At 33.0% G+C, this 19,427-nt stretch overlaps 1 protein-coding gene across 7 annotated transcripts in view; it reads left to right on the top strand.

Moving 5' to 3' along the window:
* LOC145276991 (carbohydrate sulfotransferase 15-like) overlaps window positions 1–19,427 on the top strand; it is a 180,183-nt gene that overhangs the window by 42,436 nt on the left and 118,320 nt on the right. Inside the window, exon 3 of one of the 7 annotated variants that reach the window (XM_080128562.1) lies at window positions 9,287–9,410. The exons of 5 other annotated variants lie outside the window; for them this stretch is intronic. The gene's annotated coding sequence lies outside the window, so the exon portion shown is untranslated. Of the gene's footprint in view, window positions 1–9,259; window positions 9,411–19,427 lie in introns of all 7 variants that reach the window. One more of the 7 variants, XM_080128561.1, reaches the window with a different exon arrangement.

Here is a 19,427-nt window from a genome sequence, read left to right as displayed (position 1 = left end):
GATAGTGTTATCAACGTAGTTCATACACTCATCCTCGCTGTTTGGCATGGTCATGCTATTCCTTAAGATTAGATTGATGCAAAATTGATCCCAATCTATAAAGGAAAGGGTCAAATCTGATTATGGTTTTTATAAAGACATTAACTTGCTTGAAGCAGTGGGAAGGTTTTAGCAAAGATGTTGCTAAATCGTTTGCTGAAATAGATTTGTGCTTCTATCATCCCAAAGGATCAATGTGGTTTTAGATCTGTCCGCGGTACAATAGACATGATATTTTCTGCGAAACAGCTAATGGAAAAAGTATGGAGCAGCGAGTACCTTTGTATACAATACCATTAATAGCAATACACTCTGGAAGATTCTTAGGAAACTAGGTTGTCCTACTAGTTTCGCGGGGTTGCTTCAGTAGTTACACCATAATATGAAAGCCCGAGTGAACTTTAATGAATCTCTGTTTGATAAGCTAAAACGATGTTAAACAATGTAATATACTTGCTATTAAATTATTTTCCATATATTTCGCTGTGATGCTGGTGTATGCTTTTAACAAATGTGATGCTGGTGCATGCTTTTAACAATTGTGATGCTGGTGCATGCTTTTAACAATTGTGATGCTGGTGCATGCTTTTAACAATTGTGATGCTGGTGTATGCTTTTTACAATTGTGATGCTGGTGTATGCTTTTTACAATTGTGATGCTGGTGTATGCTTTTAACAATTGTTATGCTGGTGTATGCTTTTAACAATGGTGATGCTGGTGCATGCTTTTAACAATTGTGATTTTGGTGTATGCTTTTAATAATTGTGATGCTGGTGCATGCTTTTAACAATTGTGATGCTGGTGTATGCTTTTAACAATTGTGATTCTGGTGTATGCTTTTAACAATTGTGATGCTGGTGCATGCTTTTAACAATTGTGATGCTGGTGTATGCTTTAACAATTGTGATGCTGGTGCATGCTTTAACAATTTTGATTCTGGTGTATGCTTTAAAAATTGTTATTTTGATGCATGCTTTAACAATTTTGATTCTGGTGTATGCTTTTAACAATTGTGATGCTGGTGCATGCTTTAAACAATTGTGATTCTAGTGTATGCTTTTAACAATTGTGATGCTGGTGCATGCTTTTAACAATTGTGATGCTGGTGTATGCTTTTAACAATTGTGATGCTGGTGTATGCTTTTAACAATTGTGATTCTGGTGTATGCTTTTAACAATTGGGATTTTGGTGTATGCTTTTAATAATTGTGATGCTGGTGCATGCTTTTAACAATTGTTATGCTGGTGTATGCTTTTAACAATTGTGATTCTGGTGTATGCTTTTTACAATTGTAATTTTGGTGTATGCTTTTAATAATTGTGATGCTGGTGCATGCTTTTAACAATTGTGATTTTGGTGTATGCTTTTAGCAATTGTGATTCTAGTGTATGCTTCTAACAATTGTGATGCTGGTGCATGCTTTTAACAATTGTAATGCTGGTGTATGCTTTAAAAATTGTGATGCTGGTGCATGCTTTAACAATTTTGATTCTGGTGTATGCTTTTAACAATTGTAATGCTGGTGCATGCTTTTAACAATTGTGATTCTGGTGTATGCTTTTAACAATTGTGATGCTGGTGCATACTTTTAACAATTGTGATGCTGGTGTATGCTTTTAACAATTGTGATACTGGTGTATGCTTTTAAAAATTGCGATGCTGGTGTATGCTTTTAACAATTGTGATGCTGGTGCATGCGTTTTAGAATTTTGATGCTGGTGCATGCTTTTAACAATTGTTATGCTGGTGCCTGCTTTAACAATTGTGATGCTGGTGTATGCTTTTAGCAATTGAAATGCTGGTGCATGTCTTAACAATAGTGATGCTGGTGTATGCTTTTAACAATTGTGATGCTGGTGTATGCTTTTAACAATTGTGATGCTGGTGCATGCGTTTTACAATTTTGATGCTGGTGCATGCTTTTAACAATTGTGATGCTGGTGTATGCTTTTAACAATTGTGATGCTGGTGCATGCTTTAACAATTGTGATGCTGGTGTATGCTTTTAACAATTGTGATGCTGGTGCATTCTTTTAACAATTGTGATGCTGGTGTATGCTTTTAACAATTGTGATGCTGGTGTATGCTTTTAACAATTGTGATGCTGGTGCATGCTTTAACAATTGTGATGCTGGTATATGCTTTTAACAATTGTGATGCTGGTGCATGCTTTTAACAATTGTGATGCTGGTGTATGCTTTAACAATTGTGATGCTGGTGCATTCTTTTAACAATTGTGATGCTGGTGTATGCTTTTAACAATTGTGATGCAGGTGCATGCTTTAACAATTGTGATGCTGCTATATGCTTTTAAAAATTGTGATGCTGGTGTATGCTTTTAACAATTGTGATGCTGGTGTATGCTTTAACAATTGTGATGCTGGTGCATGCTTTTAACAATTGTGATGCTGGTGTATGCTTTTAACAATTGTGATGCTGGTGCATGCTTTTAACAATTGTGATGCTGGTGCATGCTTTAACAATTGTGATTCTGGTGTATGCTTTTAACAATTGGGATTTTGGTGTATGCTTTTTACAATTGTGATGCTGGTGTATGCTTTTTACAATTGTGATGCTGGTGTATGCTTTTAACAATTGTTATGCTGGTGTATGCTTTTAACAATTGTGATGCTGGTGCATGCTTTAACAATTTTGATGCTGGTGTATGCTTTTAAGACTTGTGATGCTGGTGCATTCTTTTAACAATTGTGATGCTGGTGCATGCTTTTAACAATTGTGATTCTGGTGTATGCTTTTAACAATTAGGATTTTGGTGTATACTTTTAATAATTGTGATGCTGGTGCATGCTTTTAACAATTGTGATGCTGGTGTATGCTTTTAACAATTGTGATTCTGGTGTATGCTTTTTACAATTGTGATTTTGGTGTATGCTTTTAACAATTGTGATGCTTATGCATGCTTTAACAATTGTGATGCTGGTGTATGCTTTTAATAATTGTGATGCTGGTGCATGCTTTTAACAATTGTGATGCTGGTGTATGCTTTTAACAATTGTGATTCTGGTGTATGCTTGTAACAATTGTTATGCTGGTGCATGCTTTTAACAATTGTGATGCTGGTGTATGCTTTAACAATTGTGATGCTGGTGCATGCTTTAACAATTTTGATTCTGGTGTATGCTTTTAACAATTGTGATGCTGGTGCATGCTTTTAACAATTTTGATTCTGGTGTATGCTTTTAACAATTGTGATGCTGGTGCATGCTTTTAACAATTGTGATGCTGGTGTATGCTTTTAACAATTGTGATGCTGGTGCATGCTTTTAACAATTGTGATGCTGGTGCATGCTTTTAACAATTGTGATTCTGGTGTATGCTTTTAACAATTGTGATTCTGGTGTATGCTTTTAATAATTGTGATGCTGGTGCATGCTTTTAACAATTGTGATGCTGGTGTATGCTTTTAACAATTGTGATCCTGGTGTATGCTTTTTACAATTGTGATTTTGGTGTATGCTTTTAATAATTGTGATGCTGGTGCATGCTTTTAACAATTGTGATTTTGGTGTATGCTTTTAATAATTGTGATGCTGGTGCATGCTTTTAACAATTGTGATGCTGGTGTATGCTTTTAACAATTGTGATTCTGGTGTATGCTTTTAACAATTGTGATGCTGGTGCATGCTTTTAACAATTGTGATGCTGGTGTATGCTTTAACAATTGTGATGCTGGTGCATGCTTTAACAATTTTGATTCTGGTGTATGCTTTATAAATTGTTATTGTGATGCATGCTTTAACAATTTTGATTCTGGTGTATGCTTTTAACAATTGTGATGCTGGTGCATGCTTTAAACAATTGTGATTCTAGTGTATGCTTTTAACAATTGTGATGCTGGTGCATGCTTTAAACAATTGTGATGCTGGTGTATGCTTTTAACAATTGTGATTCTGGTGTATGCTTTTAACAATTGGGATTTTGGTGTATGCTTTTAATAATTGTGATGCTGGTGCATGCTTTTAACAATTGTTATGCTGGTGTATGCTTTTAACAATTGTGATTCTGGTGTATGCTTTTTACAATTGTAATTTTGGTGTATGCTTTTAATAATTGTGATGCTGGTGCATGCTTTTAACAATTGTGATTTTGGTGTATGCTTTTAGCAATTGTGATTCTAGTGTATGCTTTTAACAATTGTGATGCTGGTGCATGCTTTTAACAATTGTAATGCTGGTGTATGCTTTAAAAATTGTGATGCTGGTGCATGCTTTAACAATTTTGATTCTGGTGTATGCTTTTAACAATTGTAATGCTGGTGCATGCTTTTAACAATTGTGATTCTGGTGTATGCTTTTAACAATTGTGATGCTGGTGCATACTTTTAACAATTGTGATGCTGGTGTATGCTTTTAACAATTGTGATGCTGGTGCATGCGTTTAACAATTGTGATGCTGGTGCATGCTTTTAACAATTGTGATGCTGGTGTAGTCTTTTAACAATTGTGATGCTGGTGTATGCTTTTAAAAATTGCGATGCTGGTGTATGCTTTTAACAATTGTGATGCTGGTGCATGCGTTTTAGAATTTTGATGCTGGTGCATGCTTTTAACAATTGTTATGCTGGTGCCTGCTTTAACAATTGTGATGCTGGTGTATGCTTTTAGCAATTGAAATGCTGGTGCATGTCTTAACAATAGTTATGCTGGTGTATGCTTTTAACAATTGTGATGCTGGTGTATGCTTTTAACAATTGTGATGCTGGTGCATGCGTTTTACAATTTTGATGCTGGTGCATGCTTTTAACAATTGTGATGCTGGTGTATGCTTTTAACAATTGTGATGCTGGTGCATGCTTTAACAACTGTGATGCTGGTGTATGCTTTTAACAATTGTGATGCTGGTGCATTCTTTTAACAATTGTGATGCTGGTGTATGCTTTTAACAATTGTGATGCTGGTGTATGCTTTTAACAATTGTGATGCTGGTGCATGCTTTAACAATTGTGATGCTGGTATATGCTTTTAACAATTGTGATGCTGGTGCATGCTTTTAACAATTGTGATGCTGGTGTATGCTTTAACAATTGTGATGCTGGTGCATTCTTTTAACAATTGTGATGCTGGTGTATGCTTTTAACAATTGTGATGCAGGTGCATGCTTTAACAATTGTGATGCTGCTATATGCTTTTAAAAATTGTGATGCTGGTGCATGCTTTTAACAATTGTGATGCTGGTGTATGCTTTAACAATTGTGATGCTGGTGTATGCTTTTAACAATTGTGATGCTGGTGTATGCTTTTAACAATTGTGATGCTGGTGCATGCTTTTAACAATTGTGATGCTGGTGCATGCTTTAACAATTGTAGTTCTGGTGTATGCTTTTAACAATTGGGATTTTGGTGTATGCTTTTAATAATTGTGATGCTGGTGCATGCTTTTAACAATTGTGATGCTGGTGTATGCTTTTAACAATTGTGATTCTGGTGTATGCTTTTTACAATTGTGATTTTTGTGTATGCTTTTAATAATTGTGATGCTGGTGCATGCTTTTAACAATTGTGATTTTGGTGTATGCTTTTAACAATTGTGATTCTAGTGTATGCTTTTAACAATTGTGATTCTAGTGTATGCTTTTAACAATTGTGATGCTGGTGTATGCTTTTAACAATTGTAATGCTGGTGTATGCTTTAAAAATTGTGATGCTGGTGCATGCTTTAACAATTTTAATTCTGGTGTATGCTTTTAACAATTGTGATGCTGGTGCATGCTTTTAACGATTGTGATTCTGGTGTATGCTTTTAACAATTGTGATGCTGGTGCATGCTTTTAACAATTGTGATGCTGGTGTATGCTTTTAACAATTGTGATGCTGGTGCATGCGTTTAACAATTGTGATGCTAGTGCATGCTTTAAACAATTGTGATGCTGGTGTATGCTTTTAACAATTGTGATGCTGGTGTATGCTTTTAACAACTGTGATGCTGGTGTATGCTTTTAACAATTGTGATGCTTGTGCATGCGTTTTAGAATTTTGATGCTGGTGCATGCTTTTAACAATTGTGATGCTAGTGCATGCTTTAACAATTGTGATGCTGGTGTATGCTTTTAACAATTGTGATGCTGGTGCATGCGTTTTACAATTTTGATGCTGGTGCATGCTTTTAACAATTGTGATGCTGGTGTATGCTTTTAACAATTGTGATGCTGGTGCATGCTTTAACAACTGTGATGCTGGTGTATGCTTTTAACAATTGTGATGCTGGTGCATTCTTTTAACAATTGTGATGCTGGTGTATGCTTTTAACAATTGTGATGCTGGTGTATGCTTTTAACAATTGTGATGCTGGTGCATGCTTTAACAATTGTGATGCTGGTATATGCTTTTAACAATTGTGATGCTGGTGCATGCTTTTAACAATTGTGATGCTGGTGTATGCTTTAACAATTGTGATGCTGGTGCATTCTTTTAACAATTGTGATGCTGGTGTATGCTTTTAACAATTGTGATGCAGGTGCATGCTTTAACAATTGTGATGCTGCTATATGCTTTTAAAAATTGTGATGCTGGTGCATGCTTTTAACAATTGTGATGCTGGTGTATGCTTTAACAATTGTGATGCTGGTGTATGCTTTTAACAATTGTGATGCTGGTGCATGCTTTTAACAATTGTGATGCTGGTGCATGCTTTAACAATTGTGATTCTGGTGTATGCTTTTAACAATTGGGATTTTGGTGTATGCTTTTAATAATTGTGATGCTGGTGCATGCTTTTAACAATTGTGATGCTGGTGTATGCTTTTAACAATTGTGATTCTGGTGTATGCTTTTTACAATTGTGATTTTTGTGTATGCTTTTAATAATTGTGATGCTGGTGCATGCTTTTAACAATTGTGATTTTGGTGTATGCTTTTAACAATTGTGATTCTAGTGTATGCTTTTAACAATTGTGATTCTAGTGTATGCTTTTAACAATTGTGATGCTGGTGTATGCTTTTAACAATTGTAATGCTGGTGTATGCTTTAAAAATTGTGATGCTGGTGCATGCTTTAACAATTTTAATTCTGGTGTATGCTTTTAACAATTGTGATGCTGGTGCATGCTTTTAACGATTGTGATTCTGGTGTATGCTTTTAACAATTGTGATGCTGGTGCATGCTTTTAACAATTGTGATGCTGGTGTATGCTTTTAACAATTGTGATGCTGGTGCATGCGTTTAACAATTGTGATGCTAGTGCATGCTTTAAACAATTGTGATGCTGGTGTATGCTTTTAACAATTGTGATGCTGGTGTATGCTTTTAACAACTGTGATGCTGGTGTATGCTTTTAACAATTGTGATGCTTGTGCATGCGTTTTAGAATTTTGATGCTGGTGCATGCTTTTAACAATTGTGATGCTAGTGCATGCTTTAACAATTGTGATGCTGGTGTATGCTTTTAACAATTGTGATGCTGGTGCATTCTTTTAACAATTGTGATGTTGGTGTATGCTTTTAATAATTGTGATGCTGGTGTATGCTTTTAACAATTGTGATGCTGGTGCATGCTTTAACAATTGTTATGCTGGTATATGCTTTTAAAAATTGTGGTGCTGGTGCATGCTTTTAACAATTGTGATGCTTGTGTATGCTTTAACAATTGATATGCTGGTGCATTCTTTTAACAAATGTGATGCTGGTGTATGCTTTTTAAAATTGTGATGCTAGTGTATGCTTTTAACAATTGTGATGCTGGTGTATGCTTTTAACAATTGTGATGCTGGTGTATGCTTTTAACAATTGTGTTGCTGGTGCATGCTTTTTACAATTGTGATGCTGGATTGTGCTTTTAACAATTGTGATACTGGTGTATGCTTTTACCAATGGTGATGTCGGTTCATGCTTGTAACAATTGTGATGCTGGTGCATGCTTTTAACAATTTTGATGCGTGTGTATGCTTTTAACAATTGGGATGCTGGTTCATACTGTAACAATTTTGATGCTGGTGCCTGCTTTAACAATTGTGATGCTGGTTATGCTGTTACAATTGTGATACTGGTGTATGCTTTTAACAATTTTGATTCTGTTGTATGCTTTTAACAATTGTGATGCTGGTGTATGCTTTTAACAATTGTGATGCGTGTGTATGCTTTTAAAAATTGTGATGCGTGTGTATGCTTTAAACAATTGTGATGCTGGTGCATACTGTAACAATTTTGATGCTGGTGCGTGCTTTAACAATTGTTATGCTGGTGTATGCTTTTAACAATTGTTATGCTGGTGCATTCTTTTATCAATTTTGATGCTTGTGCATGCTTTTAACAATTGTGATGCTGGTGTATGCTTTTAAAAATTGTGATGCTGGTGTATGCTTTTAACAATTGTGATGCTGGTGTATGCTTTAACAATTGTGATGCTGGTGCATGCTTTAACAATTGTGATGCTGGTGTATGCTTTTAACAATTGTGATGCTGGTGTATGCTTTCAATAATTTTGACGCTGGCGCATGCTTTAAACAATTGTGATGCTGGTGTATATATTTAACAATTGTGATGCTGGTGCATGCTTTAACAATTGTGATGCTGGTGTATGCTTTTAACAATTGTGATGCTGGTGTAGTCTTTTAACAATTGTGATGCTGGTGCATGCTTTTAAAAATTGTGATGCTGGTGTAGTCTTTTAACAATTGTTATGCTGGTGTATGCTTTTAACAATTGTGATGCTGGTGCATGCTTTTACAATTGTGATGCTGGTGCATGCTTTTAACAATTGCTATGCTGGTGCATGCTTTTAACAATTGTGATTCTGGTGTATGCTTATAAAAATTGTGATGCTCGTGCATGCTTTTAACAAATGTGATGCTGGTGCATGCTTTTAACAACTGTGATGCTGGTGCATGTTTTAACAATTGTTATGCTGGTGTATGCTTTTAACAAATGTGATGCTGGTGCATGCTTTTAACAACTGTGATGCTGGTGCATGTTTTAACAATTGTGATGCTCGTGCATGCTTTTAACAAATGTGATGCTGGTGCATGCTTTTAACAACTGTGATGCTGGTGCATGTTTTAACAATTGTTATGCTGGTGTATGCTTTTAACAATTGTGATGCTGGTGCATGCTTTTAACAATTGTGATGCTGGTGCATTCTTTTAACAATTGTGATATTAGAGTAAAATTTTAGTTCCGCACATCAGGTAAACTTTTTAACCTTAGACATGTCAACGCAAAGTCGAAAACTTTTCAGAACCTAGTTCTTTAACTTTTCTATGCAGATGATGCAGACCTTGTTCCACTTTCAGAAGCGACAGATGATTATGGACAAGTTATCAGAGGCTTGTAAAGATGTTGGCCTCAAGGAAACATGTGTTATGTGTTACTCTCCTATAGGAATGTCATATGCTGAACCAAACATATTGATTGATGGTAAGAAGTTAAATGTCACGGACAATTTTGTATATCTGGGTAGTACGTTGATTAAGGATTGTACCCTTGATGTTGAGATAAATCATAGAATAGCCAAAGCCTGTTCTGCTTTTGACAAATTGGAGAAACGTGTGTGGTCAGATCGGGGAATCACATCAAAAAAAAATCTAAGTGTTTACAAAGCATGTATTATCACTACTCTGCTATATAGGTCAGAGACAACATATAGAAGGCATCTCAAGTTATTGGAAAGGTTTCACCAAAGTTGTATTTGGAGAATACTTAATATTAACTGGAGGACTTAAACGTCTTACACTGTAGTTCTTGAACTATCAAATAGTTAAAACGTGTTTTAAAAAGCAGGACGAAAATATAATGCCAGAGAAATTACAACAGGAACTCAAGTGCACTGTATGTGGCAGATACCTTTTTGTCAAAAGTTGGTTTTGTAAATCATATGAAATTACACAATCAAAGACAAACGACAGTTTTATGAAGAGGCTTTTACAGCACATCCGGCAACGTTAATTTGTCATATTTGTGGTCTAATCCGCAAATTTAATGTGAGTTGACACGACATTCGAGGATTCAAAATATTATCATGCGATCACCTTTACAAAAAGGAAAGTTTTGAGTTCACGTATGTGTAGTTTAATATAGGACTAAAACGGGATTGAAAAGTCACCTACATGCACACGGTTACACAACACTTAACTGAAGAGATAGCATGATGAAACTTCTGTCATCATATATGCAAGTATATCTATACCTCTATATTTTTTGTATTGATATTCATATTAAAACCCCTTTTTCTATTTATTTAAAAAGAAAATACAACTTTCTTTTTATATATGGATCGTGGAATTGAAATTCATCTGCAAAAGATCTATATTTTTTTAACGTTCATTTAAATAAATTCCCTATTAGTTTTTTTAGTTTTCTTATGCGATGATCATCTTTAGTTAACTATTATGTGTAATTATATTCATGCGGGTATTCTACATGATTTATACTTGCGTAATATTTGCGTAAAAAAGTGATAGTAAACACAAAACTCTTTTTATATTTATGTATGCGTATATATATATTTGTTTAAAAAATTGCCTATTAAACTCCTCTTTCAGTTTTTAGTCTACAGACATGAAAATTCATAAATAGTTTATTTGAACCAATGCGAAACTTTATATTTCGGTTTTATCCCGGAAAAATCAGTGCAAAAGTCTGAAAATTTAAAAAAAAAATGGAATTTGCCAGGTGGAAGTCGATTTTTATGTTTTAATTGTTAGCCTTTCAGCGAACATGACTTCATAGCTCGGGCATTAACGTTAAAGGAAAAATTAAATCGTAGGCTAAACATTTTGGTTTCAATTCTCGGTATTGGTGCACGATTCATTTCTATTTTTTTTTTTTTTTTTTACTTTTTAAATCATTACTATATATTGGGTCCAATATTATATACTAATATATACAAAATCTGCATCAATAAAAAATATATTTAAGCGCATTTTACGACCGGGCAATGCCAGGTGGATTTCTAGTGTATCTATATATGCATGCATATATGTATGCATATATTATTTATATATTCACGTAAGTATATATGTTTCTATATATATATTCATGTAGATATGTATATATGTGTAGATATGCATATATATACATGTATATGTATATATGTACGAATATGTATATATATGTATGCATATATGTATGTATATGTATATATCTATGTATATACGTACGGATATATATATATATGTATATATATATATATATATATATATATATATATATATATATATGTACGTATAATTGTATTTATGTATGTATATATGTACGTATATGCATATATATATATATATGTGTGTGCGTGTGTGCGTGTGTGTATTACATAGAAAATGCATACATGAAAAGTACTATGGTTAAAATAAAATCTAGAAAAGTAAAAGTACTAGTTCTAAAAACTGGAAAAGAAAAAGACAAGATATTCTAGTGAAAAATATAATAAATTTACAACTTAAAATATTGCAGCATTATGAATTTATATATAATGTTAAATTAATTTTTTTTAATTCTTAACGGTGCAATATTCTAAATCATAAATTTATTATATTTTTTGCTAGCATATCTTGTCTTTTTCTTTTCCAGTTTTTACAACTAGTCCTTTTACTTTTCTAAGTTTCATCTCATCCATAATACTTTCATGCTCGTGTCTGTCTATGTAATCTATGATTTTCCAGGCTTTGCTTTGAAATAATATTTTCTTTTTTGTGTTCAATATTATACGCATTGTCAATAAAACATAAAAAATATTACCAATTTTTTAAATTTATTAAATAAAAAAAAATCAAATAAAAGTAAGTAAATAAACAGAAAATTTAGACAAAAAAAGAGAAACAGAATTAACGGGCGACGTTATAAGTGAAATATTATTAGCCCTAGAACAGCAAAAAAGAGAGAAACGGTATTAACGGACGATGTCGTAAGTGAAAGATTATCAGCCCTAACACGGCAAAGAGCATTACTTTTGTTAAATTTCTCTATTTAACGCAAAATAGATGGCATGCGAATGACATTTCTGCTATGATTTATGAAGGTACTGACGATATGCTATGGTAACCAACAGCCAATCAAAAGAAATCGTCCCTGACGTTTCTTATTAAATCTGAAGACTTTTAAACATCAGTAATTTTATTACAACTTTTATTTTAATGAACGAAAATTGATTTTTTTTTTATTTCAAAATATAGCTGAAAAGTTGACCTATGAACTGTAAAAATTGTTTTAAATTTTGTCATAAAATGAGTGAGCGGTGAAGCTTTAAAGTAGTTCTAAATGAGTAAAACTAACACTAAACCATATATTAAAACACGGTGATGTTTGAATGATATACGCATGTGTATATTTATAAAATGCATCACTATGAGTATTAAAGAAGTACTTCAATAGAATGAACTACGACGAATCTGCGACACTCTGCCCTAAGTACACCGTGCTGTGAAAGCATTGCCAAGAAGAGTGAGAAGAGCAGAAATCAATACTGGAGGGGGAATGAAAGAAAACTGACACAGTAGACATCAAACTGTCATAAGCAGATGCTATTTACATCTATAGCAATTGCAACAGAAGAACCTAACGTCACCGGATAGGCTTGTACATTCATATCAGACGATATAATTCAACCACAGGCTGATTTGTGAAGTAAATATACATTGTCTGCCGGATGCCAACAGCGGAAACAATAACAACATTATATTGTGTGTGTATATGTATATCTGTATTATATGTGTGTATATATTTATATATATATGTGTGTATATATATACATCTATATATGTATATTTGTGCGTGTATATATGTATATATGTATATATATGTGTATACATGTATATATATGTGTATATATGTATATATGTATGTATATATGTGTGTGTACATGTATATATGCATGTATATATATGTATATGTGTATATATGTATATATGTATGTATATACGTGTGTATATATGTATATATATATATGCATGAATATATATGCATGTATATATATATATATATATATATATATATATATATATATATATATATATATATATATATATATATATGGTTAGCGTTGAAAACGGCTGGATTTTCTTTTTTAAATAAAATGTTTGTTTACAACACTCACACATTATTTTACAAATCAATTAACGTAGAAATCGGACGAAGATTACATATCTATAATATAAAGCTGAACGTCTGTGTATATGTGTGCGCGCACGCGTGTGTGTGTGTGTGTGCGTGTGCGTGCGTGCGTGCGTGCGTGCGTGTGTGTGTGTGTGTGCCTGGTCACGAATAGGCTCCTATATGGTTGACTATTTTAAAAAACTGATTACATATAATGATAGAAGATGTATCGAGGATCAGGAATGGGTATTTTGATCTGGCAGAACGGTGAATCATTAAAATTGTGGGGTCAGCGTTCGCGCCTGGCCCCCAAAGTATGGAAATAAAAAATGAAAAAATTGATAAAGATGTACATAAGATTACTTTTATAAGTATTTTCAACTTAAATAGGGATGGTATAATAACATTGTGGGGTCTGCGTTCGCGCCTGTACTCCATGGAAATATGGCACAAACTTTAACAAAGACTTTTCATATCTATTTGCGTAAGTATACTTTGATAATTATGTTTCAGTTTGAAGAAATATGGTATAATAAAATTATTGAGTGTTCGTTCGCGCCTGATCTCCATAGAATGTAAATATGTCACAAAGTTTAACAAGGTTTTTAAAAGGGGTGAGGGTCCAGAATGCCACCTTAACTTAAATCTTAATTCACGTTAGCTTTTATTTATTTTTTTTAGTTGAATCATATTGTGTCGAATAAATTCACCTCATGAATTCACATTCTTATGAAAGTGAAAGCAAAAAAAAATCGGAACTTTAGACAATTCTCGACACAAATTTTGCATAACTCCGCTTGTACGTGACACTCTTTCGAAAATAGATAAATAGATAAATAATAAAAAATAAGAACGTTACTTGTTATCGTGTCAAAAGAAGGAAAAAATCCTGCTCACGTGATTACGTGTCTTTTTAAAAACATTTACATAACCTTTTTATTTTCATTTATATATCTGTTTTAGTTTTTTTTTTTTTGTCGGTGTACTAGAAGGAATTCAGTTAATTACAACCCTTTCTACGTGTTCTTTACATTACAATAGTGCAACCCTGAATCCGACGGCGCAATACTACACCGTTCAATACTGTAAAACTGAAATTAAGCTGTTCTGCTTGAAAAGGGTGCCATTTTCTTCTTATTCATATTTATATCGATTCTTTGCGTTAAAAAACTAAAGTAATTGCGTGTTTACTTTTTTAATATCCCATTTGGTGTTTCGGATTATTTTACTAAAGTAAGTAAAGCTTCATTATTTTTCAAAACTGGTTTTATTTCTTTGTTTTTCGATATTTCGTCGATATTATTTAGTAAGAGTGTTTAGCAGAAAAGCCAACAAACGACTACCCGAAAAAATAAATATACAAGAAATAAATGTTACTATAGTCAATAAAAGTTCAGTTCATGTTTTTTTTTTTGCTTTGAAATAGTTTTTAATGCTCACTACTTGAAATAATTTCAGCGAACCGAAATTAAAACGAAATTTGAGGCGATAACTACTTAAAGTAATTTTTATATAAACTACACATGCCATAATCGAATATTCCTCAAGCACAAAATAACGGAAAACATTAAAATATGTTTATAAATATTCTTTACGTTGACGGAACTCTCTTAAAATGTTAACACAGAATGCTCAGCTGCCCCTCCTTCAAATTGAAAACGGGGCTCTCCATTTCAAAGTCGCTGCCATTTTGATTTTTTTTTTTTAAACCGGTTCGTGAATAAAATTTTTTTTTTTTACAAACTACTTAAAATACAAACCAATGAACTTTTCTACCATAAAAGTAACTTTTATTGACTATGGTAACATTTATTTTTTGTATATTTAATATATAACGTTTTCTCTTTGTAAGGAAACATCATTTTGTTGGTCACTTTTGGTTACGAATTGAAACAAAGTTGACATGAAAAATTTATTTTCACGAAAATTATCTTTACTTTTTGCTTAGGGTAAAATTTTTGAGTATCAAAACCTATCTCTTTACAACCCCCTCCTTTTCATAACCTATCATACTTTCATCAATCATAGTCCATTTTCTGTAGGATATTTTTGAACCCAGTCAACGACGGATACTTCTGCTAGTGTGTATAAGACACTACAAAACACTTCGCAGGTAATCACCTCAGATTTTAATTTCTGTTTTTTTACGGGGTAATAGTTCAATCCCGGAACCGTTAATTATTCCATTAGTTCTGTCGCACATTCCGTTCATTCTAGAATGAAAGTCATACGTTCACTTTAGGTCGCTTTAATTAATCGTCTATTCTTATGCCTTTATTCATAATATACGTATTGTAGATAATATTTATCAATTCTGGACTGACTTTTGAATGTTAACAATTTATTACAATAAAAATTATCATTTGATTGTTTGATAAAAAAAATAAAGGAAACAAACTTTGGTGCTTATTTAATCTGTGGATTATTGTTCCTAAAATGCACTTTCGCAAGTCGCAAGGAAATCAGGAAATTTCTAAATTCATGTTGCTATTTCAAACTTTATTTATTGTTTATCTAGATTTTAATGTTTGTTTATTTAAATCTACAGGTAAGCGTAACTGTCGATGACATTAAATATTTTTATGTAAATATACTTGGGAAATTACTCCATAACAATTTCCTTGGTTCTTTTGGCTAGGATCAAAGTGTAGTCGCTGTTCTGATACTACACTTCACCTTTTCCGACCTTGATCAGTGGAGGAGAAATCCTTCTAGATTGATGCAGTTTTAATTTTTGTTTCTACCTAGAGTGCCCCTTTTTGGGGTGCTGGATTTTCTCCACATTAAAAACCGACCTTGTGTCTAACACTGCCCTCGCGGAGAGGCAAGTAAATAGGAACAATTTATTCTTGTTTACCTTTATATTAGTGATGGGACGATTCTAATATTTTTTAGATTCCGATACAATTACCGATTCCGTACCAAATTCCCAATTCTGATACAATTACCGATTCCGAGTTGTTATTTTCTCCCAATTACCGTCAAAACACGTGTTAAATGCATATATATTTACTTACTCGTTGGGGATGATCTATACATTTTAGTTTTACTGGTAGTTTAAAATTATTAATATTTATTTTTTATACTTACTACTAGCAGTGGAAGCGTTTGTTTTAAACAAAGTAAAATAAAATAAACAATTAAAAGAATCATTTTTGCACCGGAAAAATTTTTCCGATTCCAATACCGATTCTGATACCCCAAAACTTCCGATTCCCGATTCTGATTAATCGTCCCAACAACACTATTTATGTATTTTAAAACAATTTAACATTTAATAGAAAACATATGGGTGTGACGTTACCGTTAGAATTGGCCTTTAGTACCATGTCGGCCATGTTTAGTACACGTCGGGCATGATTTTTTTTCTATGAATAATTATTTAAGAGCAATCCTAACGGTAACATCATGTGCTTATATTTACTATTAAATATTAAATTGTTTTTAACGTAAACACTTCATATATGAGTAGATAAACCAAAACACATATTTGGAAATAAATAGTCCTGTAAATTTTGTGTGCGTGTGTGTTAATATTCATATTAAAAACCTTTTTTCTATTTATTTAATGCATTTATTTGCTTCCCCACCAAAGCAAATTAGGCACAAGGCCGATTTTTTATGTGAGGAGTGAAGGGGAAATGCGGATCAACTCCCCGGGGAGTAGAGGAGCTGGATAGTGACAATTGGTATGAAGGGTTTCCCCTACATTGACCAAGGTGGTATTTATTTGCTCCCCCACCGAGCAAATAAGGCACAAGGCCGATTTTAATGTGAGGAGTGAAGGGGAAATGGGGACCAACTCCCCGGGGAGTAGAAGAGCTGGATAGTGACAATTGGTATGAAGGGTTGCCCCTACATTGACCAAGGTCTATCTGTGGGGTCGCCCCCACATAGGGTCTTTGCTTGCAGTATCTGCCGGAACATACTACACTCTGATCCCAACCCGAAGGCCAAGAACAATGGAAAAAGGGCAAGCCTCTTTTTTTATTTGTTTAAAAAAAAATACAACTTTGTTATATATGAGTCGTGGAATTGCATTAATCCACTAAAGACCTAGCTAATTTGCATATTCTTTAAAACATTCATTTTAATTAATTCCATATTAGGTTTTTCGGTTTTCTAATGGAATGATCATATTTAGTTAACTATTACGTGCAATTATATTCATCAGATACTATCTACATGATTTATACTTGCGTAATATTTGTGTAAAAAGGTTATAGTAAATACAAACCTATTTCTATATATATTTATGTTTGCGTATATATATTTGCTTAAAAATGTCGTCTGCCAAACTCCTCTGTTAGTTTTTGATATACAGACATGAAACTCAATACATAGGGTATTTGAGCCCATGCGAAACTTTATATATTGGTTTTAGCCGGGGAAAATCGGTTCAGAAGTGTAAAAATTAAAAAAAATAAATGGAATTTGCCAGGTGAAGATCGAACGTCCATGCGTAGCGTAATAGCTATTGGTTCATGTTTTAATTTTTAGGCTTGCAGCAAACATGTCTTCATAGCGCAGGCATTAACGTCAAAGGAAAAAGTAAATTGTAATCAAAACGTTTTGGTTTCGATTCTCGGTGGTGGCGCAGGGTTCATTTTTTTTTTTTTTTTTTTTTTACTTTTTAAATCATTACTATATATTAGGTCTAATATAATATAATAATACATACATACGAAATCTGCATAAATAAAAAAATATCATATTTAAGCGTATTCTAAAACCGGGCAATATATATATATATATATATATATATATATATATATATATATATATATATATATATATATATATATATATATATATATATATATATATATTGCTTCTAATTTATGCGCATCAATACGTTTTTTGGTGGCTCCGGTGTATTCTCTCTTAGTTGGAGCTATTTGTTTTTTTTTGTTTTTTTTGCAATTATATATAACTTCTATAAACTTTTGTTTTTTTGTACTGGACTTATGTCGGATAAATCTGTGGTATGTAGTCTGCTTTGAGCAATGACAGCTGCGCATAGGTTCTGTCAAATATTTTTGTCGCCAAACCTTGTGTTTACTTTTGGAGACAGATTTTATTTAAACACTTTACTGCCGTTTCACGGTACATGTATTGTATAAAAGGAACCTTGGATTTACTTTTGGCGGCCTCGTAACTTTCGTTTCCCTTTTTTCATTTCTGACATTTTATGAGTGATGTTTCTGACAAAGAGGGAAGAATTGCTGTTTTCTTTGTTGGAATATATCAATCTCAAACTTATGTTTGCTAGATTTTTACACGGAAGTAATATTTTTACCCCTTTACATGAAGTGGCTCTATGCATCGTCTGGAGCGAGTTCAATTACAAAATGTGTGGGTGGTTTGTTTGTTTTCATTTATTTAAGTTTATGATTATTTACTTATCAAAGTTTTCGTTTGTGTTATAAATAATTCTTATAAGCTGAGTTGTGTTCATCCTTGAAATTATTTAAACCGTTTAAAAAATGCGGGAAAAAATGGAAATGTTTAGCCTTTGACATGAGGATATTTTAAAAAGTATTTCCTTCCTGTATTTTGCTTCATTTCGTCTTATTATTTTTACAGACCGGATTTTTGTTTGTATTTTACACTTGCCCTTTCTCACCATAAACTTTAGCTTCGCCATTTTTGTAAGAGAAAAAATAAACACCGTTAAATCTATTTTGCAGACTGTTTCCACCAAATGGTCTCACTTTTTCTTTCTTTTTATTATATGCACATATCGTTTTCAATTTTTCCCCCTACAAACACGCGTTCTCTCTCTCTCTCTCTCTCTATATATATATATATATATATATATATATATATAAATATATATATATATATATATATCTACCTATTTATCTCACTCACTCACTCATTCTATACATATATAATATAAATTCATACAAACATTATTGATTACATATGTGCATACATGTTTCAATTGTGACCTCTTTCAAAATCCAGCTTCTCCCTTCAGTATTAAAAGCCGTAAAAGCGTATAGAAGAATTATTCAATGAGCGTTTTGGAGCTTTTGATGCTAGAAGCCTGTGGAAGATGTCTTTCGAAAATTCCACGTTTCATCCACTCTAGGACTCTTCAGGCTTATGCGCGAACTTTGTGGTTGTCTGTCGTTTTTATATACGCACCTTTTATTGAGATTCTAGTTAGCCAATCAGCTTTCTAGTATCCACCGCTCCCTTCATATCAGCCAATGCACATGCACTTACCAGACAAAGGCCTATTTGACCTCTGGTTTACCTCTTCCTTTGTGTGTGCTCTATTAAGTCTGGATATCTAGTTTCTTGGCCTGTTTTAGATCTAGGTTAGGGTTTTTTTTAGTT

The sequence above is a fragment of the Euprymna scolopes genome, chromosome 5 (assembly GCF_053919585.1).
Source record: "Euprymna scolopes isolate OS-2025 chromosome 5, ASM5391958v1, whole genome shotgun sequence".
Taxonomy (NCBI): domain Eukaryota; kingdom Metazoa; phylum Mollusca; class Cephalopoda; order Sepiida; family Sepiolidae; genus Euprymna; species Euprymna scolopes.
Note: the sequence above shows the minus strand (reverse complement) of the source record. Positions and strands in the feature narration are given on the sequence as shown.